The sequence below is a fragment of the Pleurodeles waltl genome, chromosome 3_1, assembly GCF_031143425.1.
Source record: "Pleurodeles waltl isolate 20211129_DDA chromosome 3_1, aPleWal1.hap1.20221129, whole genome shotgun sequence".
In the NCBI taxonomy this organism is placed as follows: Eukaryota; Metazoa; Chordata; class Amphibia; order Caudata; family Salamandridae; genus Pleurodeles; species Pleurodeles waltl.
The window spans coordinates 1,007,633,383-1,007,658,737 of record NC_090440.1 but is presented as its reverse complement, the minus strand read 5'-3'; positions in this window follow the sequence as shown (position 1 = coordinate 1,007,658,737).

Below are 25,355 nucleotides of genomic sequence, written 5' to 3'. Positions count from 1 at the left end.
CCCTGCAGAAAGGCCATTTCCAACATAGAGGAACTGCAAATGGTGTTGATACGTACAGTTAGAGGAGATATGTGTTGACAGACACATCTGCTGTTAGAAACCCCATCTCCCCGTGCTGTCCACGGTTGGAGGATCCATGCATCCACTGTGATGGTGGACAATTCTAAATATGGTGGATGAATGTCTACAGTTCCAACATCGATGGAGGGTTGTGTTGCAATCAAGGAACCGATGAGAGAGGGCTGAAGGACAGCCACCGATTCTTCCTCTGCCAAGGGGGATGGTGGTTAGTCAGCCAAAATCCTAAATATGCCAGCCAGTTAACAGTCACCCTGACAGAGGGTTCATCTCTTCCAAACTCCATATCAAACCCGTAGTCTTTTAGAATTGTTTGTGTGGTGTTGATGAGCTGGTGCTTGCTTCTTTCAAGCCTTGGATAATATTACACATTTGGACTTATTAACCATTTATGAGGATGACTGTGTGCTTCACGTTCTCAGCAGATTATTTTTGATGGTTGCACGACCATAACAGTTGTTTGAATATTAACTACTTCACTACAGTGGATTAATTCATTTGTTGCATTTACGTTGGTGTATGTGCAAAACATATATGTTAGTGGGGGTTTCTCCTACTGAGAAGTTGTATAGGTAGCTGTGGTAGACATTCTGGAAACTGTGATAGAAATTCATTTGAGGAATTCAACTTTAATTTATGAAAATAACCTTGTTTGTAGGGTTGTAAATTTTCAATTTAACAGTTTAAGCGCTACATTTCATACTAATTCATCTTGCCCTCAAGCGGTTGTGGCCATAAAATGCTGTAACAAATCTCTGGAAAATGCATCGTGGTGCTATCAGTATAGAGTTTTCCTGAGCTACACAGAGACCATTTTTATTGATATCGGCACCAAGCAGTTCTTACAGCAGTTGACAAACAACTCATTTTAATTAAAGCAAGCAAATGTGATGGTAAAACCCTTTTTTGGGAGTTTTGGCGGTAGGTTTTTAAAAATCTACATCTTACGCACTCAACCATTATTTGAGTCTGCAATATAGTGATAGAAACAGTAAATATAGTTTCAAACTGTAGTGACTGTTAGTGCAAGAGTAACTATATTCAGCTACAGTACATATTATTCAGCTTAGAAATCTCCTAACCACTCGTAGCATATCGTTACAGCATAGAATAAACACAAAGTTCTTAGTAGGACTTTGACTTGATTCCCTTAAAAGTTTTGCGATTTGCAAACCCTCCCCCTCAATTGGTCATCCCGTATGACGTGCTTTCTTTAACATTTCTCGGAGGCTTTCACACTAACAAGAGTTGGTGTCAAAACATAATCTTGTGGTCATATATTGTAGGAGGTCCATCTGGTAACTGTGGAAACGAACCCATGATTGTGTACTTTCTTCTACCTCTACTAACCTTAGCTTAGTCTTTGTGCTTGTGTACTTTTTCAAGAAACACGTGTTCTTGGTGTGCATGACAACCCTTGATATATTTATAGCCTTTCTTTCCTACCCTTAAGGGGGAGGGCTGCTGGCACATTGTATAGTATGTTACAAAAGTGCCTCTGTGCTGCCTTACCACAGTACGGAGAGCAGCGTTCGCGTTTTGTGAGAAGCTAGAACTAATAATAATTTAAAAATCTATTAATGTACTTTTAAAAGCACATGGGGAGTTTCGGACACTGGTAACCAACTGCAGCTTATACATCAAAAAGCGAATACTAGAACTTCTAAAAAAAAATCGGAAAATGAGAGCAAGCTGTGTTCTCTCCAGGTTAACATAAATATTTTATATCTTAAGGTGACTCGGGCACACTTTGGGGAGGAAGCAGCTTTTTGCCCTATGCACATAGGTCTGGTCTGGAGAGTTTAGAGTCAGAATAACCTTCTTTTTTCCAAAATGTCATATCTTATTTGACAGATTTTCCAGAATGACAGTCAGAAAGTCATATTATAATAGATACTTTTACCTGTGATTTTACAGAGGATGAACGTAGACTCTAAGGGATTTGTCTATGCTTTATTTACCTTTAAAATGGAAAACCTTCTTAATTGTGGGACGTTCAAATTGGTTCCTTTATAATTAAAATGACTGCATGGTCCTTTCGCCTTTATTTAATTCATAGCTATGTGATGCAAGTTACCTCCCTGACAGACATTGAACCTCCTGGCTTCTCCCAGAACTCCTACCTTGAGTTTCATAATTTTCACGCAGAAGGTCCCGCTCCTGCTCTGCATCTTCTTCCATTGTGCTCAAGGACAGAGGGGCATTAAAGGAAGAGGACTACTTACAAGAGTCACACACTGAGGTGCACAATGAGATTATATAAGCTGTGGGGGCAGCTATTATTAAGAGTAGAAGAAGCTGCAGCATTCTTTCTTCAGACTTCTCAGGATAAGGGGGGACTACTCCTCAATCTAGTTTTATGAGAAAGGAGATTGCGGAACAGGTCTAGTCCCATGTCAGAGAGATTGTTGGTTTAGCACCTTAGATGGTATAACGTTTTAGGGTAATAAAGCTTACAAATTATTGCTGTCCCTCGTGTCACAAAAGGCATCAGGATGTAAGAAGTTTAACTTCATTAAAGTAATAGGGTGGAAAACTAACATAGAAAGCTGCACTGACACAGATTTTAAATTTGTGATTGCTTGAATTTCAGAATTCGAGTTATGTGCCTTTTGAGGTTAATCACATGTTAGAAGGATAAAACTGATATTACAACATAATTTAGACTCTAGACTAATAGTGCATATAGAAACAAAATTGTATTTCTTGTGAGTAATGAAAGATTAATGAGCTTTAAAATATGTGCAAGTAAGAGAAAAACACTTCTCTGTTAAATTTATTGAAATGCAATGACAAAGCTTTGTTATTTAAAATCAAATGTATTACTCATATTAATGAAAAAATATTAGTGATCAATTTATAAGTTTGCATAATATATGTGTTTTACTAAAACGTATTAATTAAATGCATTTCAATATTTTTTTTCTTGTGTTAGCCTACGTTAGGCCTGCAGAGGTTCCATTTGGCAGTCATGTAAAAGTGTTGAATTAATTTTTCATAGGGGCAAGTCTTCAGATTTCAGTCCCATGAAAAGCAAAGTCCTTTTGTATTAAAAACCCAGTTGTTGAAACATGGAAAGATGAATTCCTTTGCCCTTCAGAAAAGTACATTGCAGGAACATGGACTGAGATTGTATACATTTGCAGTCGCAGTTGCTACCAGGAAGGGGTGGGGGGGCTGCCCATGGAGCTGGAGGTGCGGGGGCAGTTAAATGAAAAAAGGTAGACTTACCTGCCCCTCTGTGATGCACCGCTCTGCTCCTGCCGCCTCGTCTTCTCTCCCCAGCCATGCTTCTTTCATGCTGTTTCACAGCGTGAAAGATGTGCCACGATTGGCCTGAGCGGGCAGAAATGCCTCCCAGGGGGAGATTGGGGCACTGCGCCTGGTCTCCACCCAGGTGTAAAATACAGCCAGGTGGAGAGTTTCTAAGTGCAGCCGTCCAAACTGACATGCGCACTTAGAAGCGCACACACCACTCCTCAATTTGATGTGGAGGAGGCGGGCCAGCCCTACGAAGGCGGAAAAATAAAAGTATAATAAAATACTTTTATTAGCCCTTTATTTTTCTGCTTTTCGTCAGCACAGCGACGCTCCTCCGCCATAACGGAAGGGCTGCACCTGTATATTTGTGTCAAACCTGCTTGGAGTCACACATAAGAAAGATGTTCCCATGACAGACCTGTGAAGGAACTTAACTGTTTCAATTTGGAGTCGTATGACTATCCCTCATTGGATGATGTCTATCTAGCATGACATGAACTGATACCTTTGGCGAATCAAATTAGTTTTGAAATTTGAAATAATTAAGGACATTTGAACTTTGGTCAGTCCGCAGCATTTTTTCCTGAACAGTCCTGAGCAGACCTTTGCAGCTTGCAGAGGTTGTCCTGGTGCTTGCTGATTTGGATGTCCTTCTAATGAAGATTCCCTGAATGTTGGACCCTTGGAGAGGTATCTTCCTCTGTGTCATTTGTCCTTACCCTTGAAATGCCCTTATTAGATTTAGTAATCCATTTATTTGCCCCTTCAGAAGATTCATAACTGAGCTTCTGATATGCTGATGCTTTCTCTTTCTAGTGATCTTTTGCCAAACTTAGTGACCGGCAGTCTGAGATTATCTTTTTCCAAATTATTTTTTGCCATTTCTGTACTTTTTGTATTTTTCCCCAAAGGTGTTCCCCTCAAACATGTATTTCCCTGATTTTGTTAGCTGTAGGATTGACCTGTGTCCAGCTAAATTTGAATTGACTAATGATTGTAAATTCTGAGCAGCAAGTTATATCTGTGTCTCAGATATTCTTATTACTGTTATGTATTATTGTACTTGAATGCTTAGATTTATTAATGTCAGTTTGCCTAAATTTATTCAGCTGCTTTGGTGATTATTTATCTTTATAATTTGGTTTTGTGCATTGTCTTCATGACTTTAAGTTTGTGGTTCTAATAAATATTTTAATTTTATTCATTTTTGGAGTTTTGTTCCATGGCCACATTGGTCATTGTGTCTAAATGGTTTGGGGTGTTGTTGAAATTTTGTTGATGGATCACCACACTACTTACTGTGCCCAAAGGTCTGGTAGCAGACTGATGGTTTCATCTTATAAAAGGGGAACCATATTTTTGTTTAGTGTTAGGAAGAAAGGATTGATCCCATGTTATTGCAATCCAACATTTGCCCATTCCATAATTTGTCTCATGGTCCATTCCAGAGATTCATGAAGTTTTAGCTTTATGCCTACATGTGACGTGTTGCATGAATATAAATAGGGTTTTGCACCTGTGATGCATTTTGCTTGAAGATTGCGGTGAAGTGTGATGTTGTAAAGTGTTTTGCAGAGTTGTCATATTCAAATATGAATGAGGCGCTTTGTGCTAAAAAATGTCCACGCTTCTTGTTGATGGTTCAGGCATGGCCTAAGATCCCAGGATAACGCACAAGTGTTGAAGACACTTGGTTAATTTATTGTCTGCAGTGAGGAACTTGTCATGAGACATTGTTGATGGTGCAATTAGCTTTTCCTTGAATGAATGTGAGTTGTTGGTTGGTATTTGGTGAATCATGAAAAGCAATGGAGACATTAGCAGAAGTTAGATGGAATGCAGTACAAAAAATGTGGAGAGCAGACAAAGTAGATGGAGTAAAAGTGTTTCTGGATATTACAGAGGAAGGTGATGGTAGTACAAAACCTAAGACTCAAAAGAAGCAGACAGCAAAGGCATACCAGACAGCAGAAGATGAGAATAAAATGACATTCACATGTGAGAGTGATGAATCGTCCCCCACCTTATCATTCAGTTGAGGCACAAACGAGTAATGCACCAGTACCGAATGTAGTCCCACATGTGCCAACTGCTCAGACTATTTCAAGTACAGCTGCTAATTCATTGGCACAAGTGCCCATGGTTTATTCACCAGTTCCAACTGTTAATACAGTACAGTCCATTTCAAGTCCAGTTGTAAATCAAGCAGTATCAAGCCCACTGATGAATAAGGTAATGCCAAGTCCTAATGTGAATCGCACAGTGCAGACACCTAGTGTGACCATGCCTGTGCAGAATCTTATTCAGAATTAGCCTATGCCTATGTTGATGCCAGTGCAGACAATGGCAAATACTAACCTGAATCAAACAGGACAGACTTTCAGTACGGACTTAACAGGTCAAAGTGCTGGAATGTCAACTCCACAGAATCAGACAAATTTGACAGGTCCCGATGTACTAACCGTTCCTGTGATTGTAGGTCCAGTGGTTCCCTTGTATGCTTCAGACAATTGTTGAAATAATGCTCATTCAGTAAATGTTTCAGCAGTTCCTGAAATGCCAGCCGCATCAGCTGGGATATCTCCAATTGGTATGTAGAGATCAGTTCATTCAAATAACTCAGACATGGAGAGATCAGCTTCTTCGGTTCACCTTTGACTACTAAACGAATTGCAGAACCTAACCAGATGTCAAATTAGGCAGGACCAGCTCTTTCTGCGAGGTTTCTACAGGGAACCCCACTTCCTTACATGCCCACACTAAATCAGTTTATGAGTGTACATTGAAGTACCCCGCAAGATGTGCCCCAGAGAAATAATATTCATTTAAAAGGTCATTCAGCACAACAGTTGGCAGATTTGTTCAACAATCTGAGCTCACAAGGTCAAACAGGTGCAACAAATGGCAATGTTGGATCATAAAAGATAGAAGAGAGAGACAGGACAGTGAATGTGCCCAGATTGAAATTAGAATTAAATCAACTAACTATGAGAACGTTAGATATGGAGCAATTGGAAAACGTACACAGAAGATGAATTATGATTCATGTGTAAGGATGTTACTCAACGTGCAGGACTGGCTTGTGAAAAGTTATCAGATGTGGCTGAGAAATATGAATTGGACTTAGAAAAATCTAAACCCCTAAAGAGAAGTTCTAGATTAGAGTTCAGGGCCAAAGGCATTATTATCATGATACCACCCTTAATGATGTTGCACATTAAGGAATTGAATATATACATTCAAACATTGGAAGCATTAGATAAGTGGGAAGGCAGATGGACAAAGAAAAGAGATCAGAAGACAGCGAAGCAGAATTTGTCTCTGGCAGGAGCAAATCCAGCTGAGCACAATGTAAAGGTAATGCCTGTGAGAGAAGTATGAGGTTGGCATTATGTGCATGTAACCTGGAGTAGGAGTGATATATTGTCATTAAGTAATGATCACCCAAGGATGAGAGAGAAGCCAGTGGAGTGGTACAAGCGGGCAGAAAGGTTTGTGAAACTTTCAAAATGCCTCTGAGAAGATTTGAATATGTTGTTTGACACTGTTGTTCCAGCTGACTTGTGGACTGAGTGCAAAAGTAGTGTTGATTGGCCAGAACGTGAACCTCTGAGAGATCCAGTAACAGGTGTGCTGACTGAAGAGGTGATGAAAAAGTATTATAAGCTAATTGAATTCCTGAAGAACAAAGTGTCCCTAAAAGATATTGATTGGCAAAAAAATTGACAGGACATCACAGGTAACGAAAGAGTCCATTCATGCATATTATGGTAGATTGCTGCAAGCTTTCAAACAGCATAGCAGTACATAGCGGTACAAAGAACAAAGAGCCGAAGGATATGGGTCATTATGTGTTTAAGTTTGTGCGGAGATTGAAGCCAGACATTAGTGAAATGATTCAGCAGCATCTGACTTGTTGGCAGAACAAGCCCATTGACAAGTTCCCGTGGTATGCAAGGTATGCAGCGATGAAACTAAATTGAAGCAGAAAATGTTGAAGGAAAAGTTGATGGCAATGCAATTGAAGGCTGCACAGAAAGGAAGGCAAAGCCAGCAGATGATGGTAAATACAACGTGTGCACCAACAGTTTAGCAATGTGGTTCAGCCTAGAGGTAGGTGGCATGGTGTTCAGGTAGATCAAAGTGGATTTATTTTAACATTCAGTCATTGATGAAAATCAATCCTTGTCATGCTTGTGGAACTTTTGGTCATTGGCGAGGGGAATGCTCCTATAATAAATTGAATAATTTGGTGCAGAATTTAGTGCAGGTACCACAAACGCTGATGACACAGCAGCATGACTGTTTCTCTGCAAAACATGAATCAGATGACAAAGGCAAATGCATATCAGATAGCATCACAATTTACCTTAATTGATTAGAGTGATGAGAGACTCTGAAATACATTTTGCAGTTCTGATGATGAGAATTACATCATAGCTACATGATTAGAAGTAGATCAATGTGGTTCCTATGTACATGTAAACGTGTCATTCTTGGTTGGCACTGGAGCTACACGTTCCACTGTCAGAACTGCAGAAGTGCCAAGCTTACCCCTATCAGTAAGGAGAATTCAGGTTGTAGGAATAGCAAATAAGAAGTTGACAAATCATGTTACAGAACATGCCCCTGTAAAAAAAAAAAGGTCCATTTGAAGATAAGCACCAATTTGTGGCCTGCGACTCAAGTCCAGTAAATCTGTTAGGATGTGACCTGTTGTGTAAGCTAAACTGTTCTATTAGCTGCACAACTCAAGGAATATAAATTAGGAAGATGTCCCCCACTACCCACTTTTCTCACTGTATCCAGTACAGGCAGTACAGACATGTAATGATTTGCTTGAAGAATTGCAGGTGGCATTTTTTTCTGAGGATTGGGATTTTTCAGGAAAGGTTATCAGGCTCATAAAAGGAGTTGAGACAGTCAAAAAAACTGTGAAGCCAAATGCAGTGTATACGAGGATACCCCTGTACAATATGATACCAGAGACAATTGCAGGAATAACCCCTTTGATTGATAGTCTGATTGAGCAAGGTATTCTGAAGGAAATTTTGGGAATCCCTTGTAATTTCCCTATTTCAGGATTGTGGAAGCCAGTGGAAAATACTGCATAGTTCAGGATTTGAGAAAAGTGAGTGATATTGTTGTTCCATGTTTCCTGTGGTACCGAATCCAGCAGTGATTTTGTTTCAGATCCCTTGTGAAACAGAGTGGTTTACGGTCATTGACTTGTGCCAGGCACTATTTTCTGTTCCCTTACATGAAGACAGCAGTTCCTTTTGCCTTGGCAATCATATTTTAACATGATGTCATACAAAGTTATACGGAGTCACTATCAATTTTTAATCAGATTTTGAAGAAGAATTTGGAAACCATTAAAATGCCTTAGCATTCAGTTTTGGTGCAGTATATTGATGACTTATTGATTGGGTCAACTAATTGTGATGCTTGCAGAAGAGATACCACAGCTATCTTGAATCATTTAGGAGAAAATGGACATAAAGTTTTTTTCTGCAAGTTGCAGTACTGTAAAAAAGAACTCCGATATTTAGGTCACTATATAGAAAAGGGAGAAAGGAAGGTGTCCCAAAAGCGAATATCAGCAATCATGCAAATGAATTCTCCAGTTACCCAGACAGAAGTCAGAATGTTTCTGGTAATGGTTGGCTACTGCCGCCAATGGATTCAAAATGTTTCCTTTTTGTCCAAGCCCTTACAAAGGCTGACACACAATGATGTGTCTCATTCAGTACCATTTGGTGACTAAGGCATGCGTGCTTCACTGAGCTGAGAGAAAGCTTGTGCCGAGCTCCAGCCCAGGGATTGCCTGATTATAACATATGTTTTTCTTTGTTTTGATGTGAGAGGGATGGATGTGCTCTCTCTCTGTTTTGACAGAGTTAAATGGGAATGCAAACAAGCCTGTAGCATATTTTTCAGCCATACCTAATCCTGTAGCTGCAGCTTTGCCCAGTTGTCTAAGAGTCGTGGCAGACCTCAGCATCAGCATAGAACAATGCAGCAGCATTGTTATGGGCCATCCACTGAATGTTTCTTCCTTCAGTGGAGATTTTCTTAACCTGCACTAAGACCTGACCAATGCATGTTTGACCCGTTATGAGCAAGTGATATTGGGTTCTTCAAATATTAATATAAAGAAATGCAATGTATTAAATGTAGCTACTCTTTTGCCAAATCCAGTTGAAAGTGCAAATGACAGCGAAGGTGAGGTTGAGCATGACTGTCTCCTGTTTAAGAGATCCTGATGGTACCCTGAGATCAGGTTATGCAGTTTGCATAGTCTCAGGTGTGAGAGAAGCTTCCTGGTTTCAAGGAGTCTTTTCTGCCCCAGTAGCTGAATTGATTGCTCTTACCAGAGCATGCTGTGTTTCTGAACAGCTCAATGAGACCATTTTCACTTATAGCCAATATGGGTGTGGTGTTGTTCATAACTTTGGACAGTTGGGGGCCCCAGAGGAGTTTAATGACCTCTTCTGGATCACCTGTCCGAAACGATGACAAAGTTTATCAATTGCTAAAAGCATTACAATTACCTGTGAAAATTGCAGTTGTAAAATGTGCAGCTCACAAGCAGTCAAGTGATTATATATCCTTGGGCAATACCTATGCAGACGTAGTAGCGAGGTAGTGTGCCCTGCATTGCACATCCATGAGGAATGGAGCTATGGAATTGAAAATGAGACAAGTCAAAATTTCTTTGTGTCAGCCATTGATACTCAGGAAGAAGTTAAAAGATTGCAGAAAAAGGTGACAGAGGAAGAAACGCAGGATGGGGTTAGAGCAGGATGTGTCCAGAGGAATGAGGACGATGTTTGGGTGTCGAGTGATGGGAAAGCAGTGTTGCCAAATAGCTTACTGTCCCCCAGGCAAGGTAATATCATAGACAGGCACCCATGAGTAGAGATGCTATGATCACAACATTCAGACAAACATGACACAACCCCACATTTAGATTGGTTGCAAAAGCAATGTGTCACAGATGTGTAATGTGTCAGCAAATGAATGTAGGGAAACACAGTGTTGTTACACTGAGTCACACAGGCAGATCAGAACATTCAACAGAATGCAGCTTGATTTCACTGACTTGCCAGTGTGCAATGGGCTGAGGTATATTTTGGTTGTGGTGTGCGTATTCTCCAACTGGGTAAAAGCTCACCCAGCTCGAAGGAATCACTTATCACAGCTTGCCACAAGCATATGGAATTTCCTGTAGTCTGTTACTAACTCTATTGTATAAACAGGAGCATTATCAATACTTCTAATTATGATTTAGTACTTTCTTTTGTCCCGATCTTAAAGCACCTGAGTAGTATTGCTAAAGCAAAAAACATTGACACTGTGAGAGGATTCTTTGAACCTACCCTGACCTTTGGAACAGTATACGCCCATAAAAATAATTTGACCTGCAATCTTAGACCAGCAGAAAAAGAGTTCTTGGACAGGTTGAGAAAACAAGAAGGACAATGAATGCCAAATTGGAAAAGGGAGTTGTAGTATTAGATTGGGAGAGAGCCCCTGCAAATGTCACAGGGAAAAATAGTCAAGGATTCTTAGCCTTAGATTGATAACATTTAAGGAAATTATATGACATAGATCAAAGTCAAAGCAAGACACACATTTTGTAGGTAATAGTGAATGTAGACATGTTTTTCGTATTTAGAAACACGTGGACCTTTATGTTAAAGAGACAGAATCCCCCCATATCAGGTGTTTATTTTATATGTGGGAGAAAGGCAATTACAAGCTGGTATGGAACATGTTATCTGGGGTAGTTTTTCTAAAAACCTATCATGTGGACAACATTAATGATCCAGTCTGGGATGAGAAATCACACTCCAGAGTCAAAAGAGGAGCAAGAGATATTGTTGGTGCCAAAATTCTATCAGTGGGAGTAATCTTGAAGGATCTCAAGGTTAGGAAGTTATCAACAATAGTAGACAAACTATCTACTGGCACATAAATATTTGCTGTGAGATCAATGGTTTTGAAAAAATCACTATGTGTTAGACATTTTACTCTCAAAGGAGGGTGGAGTCTGTAAAGAGTTACCTGTGCAACATTGTTGCACATACATTACTGACAGTAGTAAAGAGATCATAAAGTATATCTTTAATGTCACCATTTTGAAAAAAGATCTGAAATGTCTGACAGCCACTGGTGCATGGGAAGCTATGGGAAGTGGTTTCTAAGCCATTGGCAAATGGTTTTAAAACATAGAGAAGGGAATAGTAGGAACCATTGTGAGACCTTTGTTGATTGTGGTTTTGTGTATCATAGTTAAACTTGGATTTTACAAACTATACAAAATACTGAAGGAGAAAAGAGCCAGGACTAGGCAGAAAAAAGAGGAGATACAAATGGAGACTAGTAGAAGCATTTAATATTGTAATCTCAAGAGATTGGAGGATTACAGCAGACCTGATCAAGATAAATCATCAAAATTCTGAATTGTCTCTCTGAAATGAGAATTTGCCCTTTGTGATGGCATATTTCACCATTAAAGGAGGGGCTGATAGAGCTTAAAATATTAGTTGCCGTATCTCATGTTACAAAAGTCATCAGGATGTGACAAGTTTAAGTTTATGAAACTAAAAGGTGGAAAACTAATGTAGAAAGCTGCACTGACATGCATTTGAAATTTGCAATATCTTGTATTTCACAGTTCGAATTAGGTGGCTTTTGAATTTAATCACGTTAGAAGGATAAAACTGATGTTAATTATAATTTAGACTGTAGATTAACAGTGCATATATAAATGACATTGAAGTTATTGTGATTAATGAAAGATTAATGAGCTTTAAAATATGTGCAAGTAAGATAAATGCACCTCTCTGTTATATTGAATGAAATGCAATAACAAAGCTTTGTTGTTTAAAATGAAATGTATTACTCATATTAATGAAATATTATTAATGATTAATTTATAAGTTTGCATAATATATGTAGTTTACTAAAACGTATTAATTAAGTGCATTTCATATTTTTTGCCCATGTGTTAGGCTGTTAGGTCTGCAGAGTTTGCATTTCGCAATCATGTAAAAGTGTTGAATTATTTTTCATAATGTGATGTTTTCTTTCAGATTTCATTCCCATGAGAAGCAAAGTCCTTTTGTAATGGACCCTATTTTTTAAATGTGGAAAGATGAATTCCTTTGCCCTTCAGAAAAGTACATTGCAGGAACATGGGCTGAGACTGTATACATATGTTTCTAACCTGCTTTGAGTCAGACGGAAGAGAGATGTTCCCATGACAGACCCGGGAAGAATCTTGACTGTTTCAATTTGGAGTCATATGACTATCCCTCATTGGATGATGTCTTTCCAACGTGACACGAACTGATACCTTTGGCCAATCAAATTAGTTGTGAAATTCAAAATAATGATGGACATTCAAACTTTGGTCAGTGTAGGAAGTTGGCTCTGTATGTGCTATTTCAAAGTAAGGAATAGCATGCACAGAGTCCAAGGGTTCCCCTTAGAGGTAAGATAGTGGCAAAAAGAGATAATACTAATGCTCTATTTTGTGGTAGTGTGGTCGAGCAGTAGGCTTATCCAAGGAGTAGTGTTAAGCATTTGTTGTACATACACATAGACAATAAATGAGGTACACACACTCAGAGACAAATCCAGCCAATAGGTTTTTATATAGAAAAATATCTTTTCTTAGTTTATTTTAAGAACCACAGGTTCAAATTCTACATGTAATATCTCATTCGAAAGGTATTGCAGGTAAGTACTTTAGGAACTTCAAATCATCAAAATTGCATGTATACTTTTCAAGTTATTGGCAAATAGCTGTTTTAAAAGTGGACACTTAGTGCAATTTTCACAGTTCCTAGGGGAGGTAAGTATTTGTTAGGTTAACCAGGTAAGTAAGACACTTACAGGGCTGAGTTCTTGGTCCAAGGTAGCCCACCGTTGGGGGTTCAGAGCAACCCCAAAGTCACCACACCAGCAGCTCAGGGCCGGTCAGGTGCAGAGTTCAAAGTGGTGCCCAAAACACATAGGCTAGAATGGAGAGAAGGGGGTGCCCCGGTTCCGGTCTGCTTGCAGGTAAGTACCCGCGTCTTCGGAGGGCAGACCAGGGGGGTTTTGTAGGGCACCGGGGGGGACACAAGTCCACACAGAAATTTCACCCTCAGCAGCGCGGGGGCGGCCGGGTGCAGTGTAGAAACAAGCGTCGGGTTCGCAATGTTAGTCTATGAGAGATCTCGGGATCTCTTCAGCGCTGCAGGCAGGCAAGGGGGGGATTCCTCGGGGAAACCTCCACTTAGGCAAGGGAGAGGGACTCCTGGGGGTCACTTCTCCAGTGAAAGTCCGGTCCTTCAGGTCCTGGGGGCTGCGGGTGCAGGGTCTCTCCCAGGCGTCGGGACTTTAGGTTCAAAGAGTCGCGGTCAGGGGAAGCCTCGGGATTCCCTCTGCAGGCGGCGCTGTGGGGGCTCAGGGGGGGACAGGTTTTGGTACTCACAGTATCAGAGTAGTCCTGGGGTCCCTCCTGAGGTGTCGGGTCTCCACCAGCCGAGTCGGGGTCGCCGGGTGCAGTGTTGCAAGTCTCACGCTTCTTGCGGGGAGCTTGCAGGGTTCTTTAAAGCTGCTGGAAACAAAGTTGCAGCTTTTCTTGGAGCAGGTCCGCTGTCCTCGGGAGTTTCTTGTCTTTTCGAAGCCGGGGCAGTCCTCAGAGGATGTCGAGGTCGCTGGTCCCTTTGGAAGGCGTCGCTGGAGCAGGATCTTTGGAAGGCAGGAGACAGGCCGGTGAGTTTCTGGAGCCAAGGCAGTTGTCGTCTTCTGGTCTTCCTCTGCAGGGGTTTTCAGCTAGGCAGTCCTTCTTCTTGTAGTTGCAGGAATCTAATTTTCTAGGGTTCAGGGGAGCCCTTAAATACTAAATTTAAGGGCGTGTTTAGGTCTGGGGGGTTAGTAGCCAATGGCTACTAGCCCTGAGGGTGGGTACACCCTCTTTGTGCCTCCTCCCAAGGGGAGGGGGTCACAATCCTAACCCTATTGGGGGAATCCTCCATCTGCAAGATGGAGGATTTCTAAAAGTTAGAGTCACCTCAGCTCAGGACACCTTAGGGGCTGTCCTGACTGGCCAGTGACTCCTCCTTGTTTTTCTCATTATTTTCTCCGGCCTTGCCGCCAAAAGTGGGGCCTGGCCGGAGGGGGCGGGCAACTCCACTAGCTGGAGTGTCCTGCTGGGTTGGCACAAAGGAGGTGAGCCTTTGAGGCTCACCGCCAGGTGTGACAATTCCTGCCTGGGGGAGGTGTTAGCATCTCCACCCAGTGCAGGCTTTGTTACTGGCCTCAGAGTGACAAAGGCACTCTCCCCATGGGGCCAGCAACATGTCTCGGTTTGTGGCAGGCTGCTAGAACTAGTCAGCCTACACAGATAGTCGGTTAAGTTTCAGGGGGCACCTCTAAGGTGCCCTCTGGGGTGTATTTTACAATAAAATGTACACTGGCATCAGTGTGCATTTATTGTGCTGAGAAGTTTGATACCAAACTTCCCAGTTTTCAGTGTAGCCATTATGGTGCTGTGGAGTTCGTGTTTGACAAACTCCCAGACCATATACTCTTATGGCTACCCTGCACTTACAATGTCTAAGGTTTTGTTTAGACACTGTAGGGGTACCATGCTCATGCACTGGTACCCTCACCTATGGTATAGTGCACCCTGCCTTAGGGCTGTAAGGCCTGCTAGAGGGGTGTCTTACCTATACTGCATAGGCAGTGAGAGGCTGGCATGGCACCCTGAGGGGAGTGCCATGTCGACTTACTCGTTTTGTCCTCACTAGCACACACAAGCTGGCAAGCAGTGTGTCTGTGCTGAGTGAGGGGTCTCCAGGGTGGCATAAGACATGCTGCAGCCCTTAGAGACCTTCCTTGGCATCAGGGCCCTTGGTACTAGAAGTACCAGTTACAAGGGACTTATCTGGAGGCCAGGGTCTGCCAATTGTGGATACAAAAGTACAGGTTAGGGAAAGAACACTGGTGCTGGGGCCTGGTTAGCAGGCCTCAGCACACTTTCAATTGTAAACATAGCATCAGCAAAGGCAAAAAGTCAGGGGGCAACCATGCCAAGGAGGCATTTCCTTACACAACCCCCCCCCAAACGAAAGAGGATGAGACTAACCTTTCCCAAGAGAGTCTTCATTTTCTAAGTGGAAGAACCTGGAAAGGCCATCTGCATTGGCATGGGCAGTCCCAGGTCTGTGTTCCACTATAAAGTCCATTCCCTGTAGGGAGATGGACCACCTCAACAGTTTAGGATTTTCACCTTTCATTTGCATCAGCCATTTGAGAGGTCTGTGGTCAGTTTGAACTAGGAAGTGAGTCCCAAAGAGGTATGGTCTCAGCTTCTTCAGGGACCAAACCACAGCAAAGGCCTCCCTCTCAATGGCACTCCAACGCTGCTCCCTGGGGAGTAACCTCCTGCTAATGAAAGCAACAGGCTGGTCAAGGCCATCATCATTTGTTTGGGACAAAACTGCCCCTATCCCATGTTCAGAGGCATCAGTCTGCACAATGAACCGCTTAGAATAATCTGGAGCTTTGAGAACTGGTGCTGAGCACATTGCTTGTTTCAGGGTGTCAAAGGCCTGTTGGCATTCCACAGTCCAGTTCACTTTCTTGGGCATTTTCTTGGAGGTTAGTTCAGTAAGGGCTGTCACAATGGATCCATATCCCTTCACAAACCTCCTGTAATACCCAGTCAAGCCAAGGAATGCCCTGACTTGAGTCTGGGTTTTTGGAGCTACCCAGTCCAGAATAGTCTGGATCTTGGGTTGGAGTGGCTGAACTTGGCCTCCACCTACAAGGTGTCCCAAGTAAACCACAGTTCCCTGCCCTATCTGGCATTTGGATGCCTTGATAGAGAGGCCTGCAGATTGCAGGGCCTTCAAAACCTTCCTCAGGTGGACCAGGTGATCCTGCCAGGTGGAGCTAAAGACAGCAATATCATCAAGATAAGCTGTGCTAAAGGACTCCAAGCCAGCAAGGACTTGATTCACCAGCCTTTGGAAGGTGGCAGGGGCATTCTTTAAACCAAAGGGCATAACAGTAAACTGATAATGCCCATCAGGTGTGGAGAATGCTGTTTTCTCTTTTGCTCCAGGTGCCATTTTTATTTGCCAGTACCCTGCTGTTAAGTCAAAGGTACTTAAGAATTTGGCAGCACCTAATTTGTCTATGAGCTCATCAGCTCTTGGAATTGGATGAGCATCTGTCTTGGTGACAGAATTGAGCCCCCTGTAGTCCACACAAAACCTCATCTCTTTCTTTCCATCTTTGGTGTGAGGTTTGGGGACTAAGACCACTGGGCTAGCCCAGGGGCTGTCAGAGCGCTCAATCACTCCCAATTCCAGCATCTTGTGGACTTCCACCTTGATGCTTTCCTTAACATGGTCAGACTGTCTAAAGATTTTGTTCTTGACAGGCATGCTGTCTCCTGTGTCCACATCATGGGTACACAGGTGTGTCTGACCAGGGGTTAAGGAGAAGAGTTCCGGAAACTGTTGTAGGACTCTCCTACAATCAGCTTGCTGTTGGCCAGAGAGGGTGTCTGAGTAGATCACTCCATCTACTGTGCCATCTTTTGGGTCTGATGACAGAAGATCAGGGAGAGGTTCACTCTCTGCCTCCTGATCCTCATCTGTTACCATCAACAGATTCACATCAGCCCTGTCATGGAAGAGCTTAAGGCGGTTCACATGGATCACCCTCTTGGGGCTCCTGCTTGTGCCCAGGTCCACCAAGTAGGTGACCTGACTCTTCCTTTCTAGTACTGGGTAAGGGCCACTCCATTTGTCCTGGAGTGCCCTGGAGTGCCCTGGGAGCCACAGGCTCCAGAACCCAGACTTTCTGCCCTGGTTGGAACTCAACCAGTGCAGCCTTTTGGTCATACCAAAACTTCTGGAGCTGTTGGCTGGCCTCAAGGTTTTTGGTTGCCTTTTCCATGTACTCTGCCATTCTAGAGCGAAGGCCAAGTACATAGTCCACTATGTCCTGTTTAGGCTCATGGAGAGGTCTCTCCCAGCCTTCTTTAACAAGGGCAAGTGGTCCCCTTACAGGATGACCAAACAGAAGTTCAAAGGGTGAGAATCCTACTCCCTTCTGTGGCACCTCTCTGTAAGCGAAAAGCAGACATGGCAAGAGGACATCCCATCTCCTTTTGAGTTTTTCTGGGAGCCCCATGATCATGCCCTTTAATGTCTTGTTGAATCTCTCAACTAAGCCATTAGTTTGTGGGTGGTATGGTGTAGTGAATTTATAAGTCACCCCACACTCATTCCACATGTGCTTTAGGTATGCTGACATGAAGTTGGTACCTCTGTCAGACACCACCTCCTTAGGGAAACCCACTCTGGTAAAGATACCAATGAGGGCCTTGGCTACTGCAGGGGCAGTAGTCGACCTAAGGGGAATAGCTTCAGGATACCTGGTAGCATGATCCACTACTACCAGGATATACATGTTTCCTGATGCTGTGGGAGGTTCCAGTGGACCAACTATGTCCACACCCACTCTTTCAAAGGGAACCCCCACCACTGGAAGTGGAATGAGGGGGGCCTTTGGATGCCCACCTGTCTTACCACTGGCTTGACAGGTGGGGCAGGAGAGGCAAAACTCCTTAACCATGTTGGACATATTGGGCCAGTAGAAGTGGTTGACTAACCTCTCCCACGTCTTGGTTTGTCCCAAATGTCCAGCAAGGGGAATGTCATGGGCCAATGTTAGGATGAACTCCCTGAACAGCTGAGGCACTACCACTCTCCTAGTGGCACCAGGTTTGGGGTCTCTGGCCTCAGTGTACAGGAGTCCATCTTCCCAATAGACCCTATGTGTTCCATTTTTCTTGCCTTTGGACTCTTCAGCAGCTTGCTGCCTAAGGCCTTCAAGAGAGGGACAGGTTTCTTGTCCCTTACACAGCTCCTCCCTTGAGGGTCCCCCTGGGCCTAAGAGCTCAACCTGGTAAGGTTCAAGCTCCAAAGGCTCAGTTCCCTCAGAGGGCAGAACTTCTTCCTGAGAAGAGAGGTTCCCTTTCTTTTGCTGTGTTGCAGTTGGTTTCCCAACTGACTTTCCTGTTCTCTTGGTAGGCTGGGCCATTTTTCCAGACTCCAGCTCTACTTTTTCACCCTGTGCCTTGCATTGTGCTCTTGTTTTCACACACACCAGTTCAGGGATACCCAGCATTGCTGCATGGGTTTTTAGTTCTACCTCAGCCCATGCTGAGGACTCCAGGTCATTTCCAAGCAGACAGTCCACTGGGATATTTGAGGAGACCACCACCTGTTTCAGGCCATTGACCCCTCCCCATTCTAAAGTAACCATCGCCATGGGATGTACTTTTCTCTGATTGTCAGCGTTGGTGACTGTGTAAGTTTTTCCAGTCAGGTATTGGCCAGGGGAAACCAGTTTTTCTGTCACCATGGTGACACTGGCACCTGTATCCCTCAGGCCCTCTATTCTAGTCCCATTAATTAAGAGTTGCTGTCTGTATTTTTGCATGTTAGGCGGCCAGACAGCTAGTGTGGCTAAATCCACCCCACCCTCAGAAACTAGAGTAGCTTCAGTGTGGACCCTGATTTGCTCTGGGCACACTGTTGATCCCACTTGGAGACTAGCCATACCAGTGTTACCTGGATGGGAGTTTGGAGTGGAACCTTTCTTGGGACAGGCCTTGTCTCCAGTTTGGTGTCCATGCTGTTTACAGCTATGACACCAGGCCTTTTTGGGATCAAAGTTTTTACCCTTGTACCCATTGTTTTGTGAAGAGGCTCTGGGCCCACCCTCCTGTGCAGGTTTTTGGGGGCCTGTAGAAGACTCTTTACTATTTTTAGTTTTGGTTGTCTCATCACCCTTCCCCTGGGGAGTCTTTGTGACCCCTTTCTTTTGGTCACCCCCTGTTGAAGTCTTGGACACCCTTGTCTTGACCCAATGGTCCGCCTTCTTTCCCAATTCTTGGGGAGAAATTGGTCCTAGGTCTACCAGATGCTGATGCAGTTTATCATTGAAACAATTACTTAACAGGTGTTCTTTCACAAATAAATTGTACAGCCCATCATAATTACTTACACCACTGCCTTGAATCCAACCATCTAGTGTTTTCACTGAGTAGTCTACAAAGTCAACCCAGGTCTGGCTCGAGGATTTTTGAGCCCCCCTGAATCTAATCCTATACTCCTCAGTGGAGAATCCAAAGCCCTCAATCAGGGTACCCTTCATGAGGTCATAAGATTCTGCATCTTTTCCAGAGAGTGTGAGGAGTCTATCCCTACACTTTCCAGTGAACATTTCCCAAAGGAGAGCACCCCAGTGAGATCTGTTCACTTTTCTGGTTACACAAGCCCTCTCAAAAGCTGTGAACCATTTGGTGATGTCATCACCATCTTCATATTTTGTCACAATCCCTTTGGGGATTTTTAACATGTCAGGAGAATCTCTGACCCTATTTATATTGCTGCCACCATTGATGGGTCCTAGGCCCATCTCTTGTCTTTCCCTTTCTATGGCTAGGAGCTGTCTCTCTAAAGCCAATCTTTTGGCCATCCTGGCTAACAGGAGGTCATCTTCACTGAGAGCATCCTCAGTGATTTCAGAAATGTGGGACCCTCCTGTGAGGGACTCACTAGTTCTGACTAACACAGTTGGAGACAGGACTTGAGGGGTCCTGTTCTCCCTATTTAGGACTGGAGGAGGGACATTGGCCTCCAAGTCACTAATTTCTTCCTCTGTGATGTCATCATCAGAGGGGTTGGCTTTTTCAAACTCTGCCAACAGCTCCTGGAGCTGAATTTTGGTAGGTCTGGAGCCAATGGTTATTTTTTTGATATTACAGAGAGACCTTAGCTCCCTCATCTTAAGATGGAGGTAAGGTGTGGTGTCGAGTTCCACCACATTCATCTCTGTATCAGACATTATTTTGCTAAGAGTTGGAAGACTTTTTAAAGAATCTAAAACTGTTTCTAGAATCTAATTTCAAACTTTTAACAAACTTTTAAACTCTAAAAGACAATGCTAAACAGGGACTTAACACACAAGGCCCTAGCAGGACTTTTAAGAATTTAGAAAAATTTCAAATTGCAAAAATGAATTTCTAATGACAATTTTGGAATTTGTCGTGTGATCAGGTATTGGCTGAGTAGTCCAGCAAATGCAAAGTCTTGTACCCCACCGCTGATCCACCAATGTAGGAAGTTGGCTCTGTATGTGCTATTTCAAAGTAAGGAATAGCATGCACAGAGTCCAAGGGTTCCCCTTAGAGGTAAGATAGTGGCAAAAAGAGATAATACTAATGCTCTATTTTGTGGTAGTGTGGTCGAGCAGTAGGCTTATCCAAGGAGTAGTGTTAAGCATTTGTTGTACATACACATAGACAATAAATGAGGTACACACACTCAGAGACAAATCCAGCCAATAGGTTTTTATATAGAAAAATATCTTTTCTTAGTTTATTTTAAGAACCACAGGTTCAAATTCTACATGTAATATCTCATTCGAAAGGTATTGCAGGTAAGTACTTTAGGAACTTCAAATCATCAAAATTGCATGTATACTTTTCAAGTTATTCACAAATAGCTGTTTTAAAAGTGGACACAGTGCAATTTTCACAGTTCCTAGGGGAGGTAAGTATTTGTTAGGTTAACCAGGTAAGTAAGACACTTACAGGGCTGAGTTCTTGGTCCAAGGTAGCCCACCGTTGGGGGTTCAGAGCAACCCCAAAGTCACCACACCAGCAGCTCAGGGCCGGTCAGGTGCAGAGTTCAAAGTGGTGCCCAAAACACATAGGCTAGAATGGAGAGAAGGGGGTGCCCCGGTTCCGGTCTGCTTGCAGGTAAGTACCCGCGTCTTCGGAGGGCAGACCAGGGGGGTTTTGTAGGGCACCGGGGGGGACACAAGTCCACACAGAAATTTCACCCTCAGCAGCGCGGGGGCGGCCGGGTGCAGTGTAGAAACAAGCGTCGGGTTCGCAATGTTAGTCTATGAGAGATCTCGGGATCTCTTCAGCGCTGCAGGCAGGCAAGGGGGGGATTCCTCGGGGAAACCTCCACTTAGGCAAGGGAGAGGGACTCCTGGGGGTCACTTCTCCAGTGAAAGTCCGGTCCTTCAGGTCCTGGGGGCTGCGGGTGCAGGGTCTCTCCCAGGCGTCGGGACTTTAGGTTCAAAGAGTCGCGGTCAGGGGAAGCCTCGGGATTCCCTCTGCAGGCGGCGCTGTGGGGGCTCAGGGGGGGACAGGTTTTGGTACTCACAGTATCAGAGTAGTCCTGGGGTCCCTCCTGAGGTGTCGGGTCTCCACCAGCCGAGTCGGGGTCGCCGGGTGCAGTGTTGCAAGTCTCACGCTTCTTGCGGGGAGCTTGCAGGGTTCTTTAAAGCTGCTGGAAACAAAGTTGCAGCTTTTCTTGGAGCAGGTCCGCTGTCCTCGGGAGTTTCTTGTCTTTTCGAAGCCGGGGCAGTCCTCAGAGGATGTCGAGGTCGCTGGTCCCTTTGGAAGGCGTCGCTGGAGCAGGATCTTTGGAAGGCAGGAGACAGGCCGGTGAGTTTCTGGAGCCAAGGCAGTTGTCGTCTTCTGGTCTTCCTCTGCAGGGGTTTTCAGCTAGGCAGTCCTTCTTCTTGTAGTTGCAGGAATCTAATTTTCTAGGGTTCAGGGTAGCCCTTAAATACTAAATTTAAGGGCGTGTTTAGGTCTGGGGGGTTAGTAGCCAATGGCTACTAGCCCTGAGGGTGGGTACACCCTCTTTGTGCCTCCTCCCAAGGGGAGGGGGTCACAATCCTAACCCTATTGGGGGAATCCTCCATCTGCAAGATGGAGGATTTCTAAAAGTTAGAGTCACCTCAGCTCAGGACACCTTAGGGGCTGTCCTGACTGGCCAGTGACTCCTCCTTGTTTTTCTCATTATTTTCTCCGGCCTTGCCGCCAAAAGTGGGGCCTGGCCGGAGGGGGCGGGCAACTCCACTAGCTGGAGTGTCCTGCTGGGTTGGCACAAAGGAGGTGAGCCTTTGAGGCTCACCGCCAGGTGTGACAATTCCTGCCTGGGGGAGGTGTTAGCATCTCCACCCAGTGCAGGCTTTGTTACTGGCCTCAGAGTGACAAAGGCACTCTCCCCATGGGGCCAGCAACATGTCTCGGTTTGTGGCAGGCTGCTAGAACTAGTCAGCCTACACAGATAGTCGGTTAAGTTTCAGGGGGCACCTCTAAGGTGCCCTCTGGGGTGTATTTTACAATAAAATGTACACTGGCATCAGTGTGCATTTATTGTGCTGAGAAGTTTGATACCAAACTTCCCAGTTTTCAGTGTAGCCATTATGGTGCTGTGGAGTTCGTGTTTGACAAACTCCCAGACCATATACTCTTATGGCTACCCTGCACTTACAATGTCTAAGGTTTTGTTTAGACACTGTAGGGGTACCATGCTCATGCACTGGTACCCTCACCTATGGTATAGTGCACCCTGCCTTAGGGCTGTAAGGCCTGCTAGAGGGGTGTCTTACCTATACTGCATAGGCAGTGAGAGGCTGGCATGGCACCCTGAGGGGAGTGCCATGTCGACTTACTCGTTTTGTCCTCACTAGCACACACAAGCTGGCAAGCAGTGTGTCTGTGCTGAGTGAGGGGTCTCCAGGGTGGCATAAGACATGCTGCAGCCCTTAGAGACCTTCCTTGGCATCAGGGCCCTTGGTACTAGAAGTACCAGTTACAAGGGACTTATCTGGAGGCCAGGGTCTGCCAATTGTGGATACAAAAGTACAGGTTAGGGAAAGAACACTGGTGCTGGGGCCTGGTTAGCAGGCCTCAGCACACTTTCAATTGTAAACATAGCATCAGCAAAGGCAAAAAGTCAGGGGGCAACCATGCCAAGGAGGCATTTCCTTACAGTCAGTCTTCAGCAATTTTTTCCTGAGCAATCCCTAGCAGACTTCTGCAGCTTGCAGAGGTTGTGCTGATGCTTGCTGATCTGGATGTCTTGCTGATGAAGATTCCCTTAATGTTATACCCTTGGAGGGGTATCTTCCTCTCTGCTATTTGCCCTTACCTTTGAAACCCCCTTATTAGATTTAGTTATCTTTTTATTTGCCCCTTTAGGAGATTTTTAACTGAGCATCTGATATGCTGACGCTTTCTCTTTTTACTTCTCTATGGCCAAACGTACTTAGTGACCTGCAGACCGAGATTATCTTTTTCCAAATTACTTTTGCGCAAGTGTCTCCCCTCCCCGCACATGCATTTCCTTGATTTGGTTAGCTGTAGGGTTGACCTGTGCCCAACCAAAGAATATTGACTCTGTTAAATTTGAATTGGCTAATGATTGTAGATTCTGAGCAGCGAATTATGTCTGTGTCTTAGATAGTCTTACTAATGAACTCACGCTACAGGAGTTTTCTCCCATGGCATGTGGTCACTATTTTTCTTTGGTCCCTCACAGCCAGCAGTGACAAACAGAAAATCTACCCTATATAGAGCAAGCCTTCACCTGACCACTGCAAAAAGATTTCAGTCAAAGAGGCCAACAGGGTCACTGTTTACAGAGAGCTTATGGTCTCAGTGTATCTAAATGAAGTGGATGAAAGGAGGGCTTGGCTGACGGAGTACCCTGTCCACCAAACTCTAAATCAGGCCTTATATGTTGTACCTGAAACCAAGTAAAAGCTTTTAGGTGGCATCTATCACATTGTTGATAGGGCAAGTGTGGTGCTGAACCTTTGCGTTTGGCTGAATAGCACTGAGAAACACTAAATATAGAAATTCATCTCAGCAACATGAGTGTGAACGTGCTAGCCTAGAACGATGCAATGTCACTTAACACTGCCTTTGTTCTGCTCTGAAAAACTATCATTTTTCCATATAGAAATGGAGACTAAAAAACACATAAGATCTCAGGATCTGGTGGTGTGGAAGCCCTGCCACAAATATCTAGAGTGCCGGCCATGACAAACCTACAAACCTGTAGTGTACCCACCCCATTTAGAAGTGGTGGGAGCACTGTTTGTGTGCTTGAGGAGCCTCCACTGGCTCTCAGTATCCAACCACTGGAGGCAGCCCATTCATCACATGATCGCTGCCTTTACTGCAGGAGGGGGTTCACCATGTTTGGGGCTATCCTCCTGATACAGATTTTCTAATCCCAAGCTAAGAAAATCAGCACTCACCCCCATGGTTGGGTATACACTTGCTGTGAGCAGACCATTTTTTGGGGGTGGTTCAGAAACAAATTGGAGAGTTGTTAATAAAAAAAAGAATGGCAAATAACAGAGCATAAAAAGCCAGCCATCCTGGCATTCATTTCAGACCAAAGAGGAAAGTGATCCCACAAGGTCGGCCGTATAACTTTCTTCAGAAATAGTACCTATTTACCAGCCCTAAAACGTTAGGCAATTTGCAATGGGGCAGGTGTAGAGGGGCTGGTGGTCTCAGTAGTATACCTGATTTTCTTTGGTTGGCAGTCAGGCTACCCCCTGTCCAAGCAAGGACCCTCACTCTAGTCAGGGTAAAAGAGAATCACCCTCAGCTAACCCCTGATTACCCCCTTGGTAGCTTGGCACGAGCAGTAGGCTTAACTTTAGAGTTCTAGGTGTAAAGTATTTGTACCAACACACACAGTAACTTAATGAAAACACTACAAAATGACACAACACAGGTTTAGAAAAATAGAAAATATTTATCTAAACAAAACAAGACCAAAATGCCAAAAAACCCCAATACACAAGTCATCACTAAAAATGCAAATGTAATTTTAAACACACACTAACACTGTTAGCGTGAAAATATACCTTACCCCCGCACGTGCGAGTGTGCATCAAAAAGGGCTTGCGATGTGTTGATTTCACTCACAAGCGAGACCTTGCATCGTTTCTCCTTTAGTCTGGTTGGCGTGCGTCGTTTCTTCTCTCCGCAGGAGAGCGATGCGTCGATCCAGTCAGCACTCTCGGGTCCGGGCAGGCCTTGCATTGTTTTTACACACCCAGTGGTACTTCCACCGGAAATCCAGCCGCACGATGATCCGAAA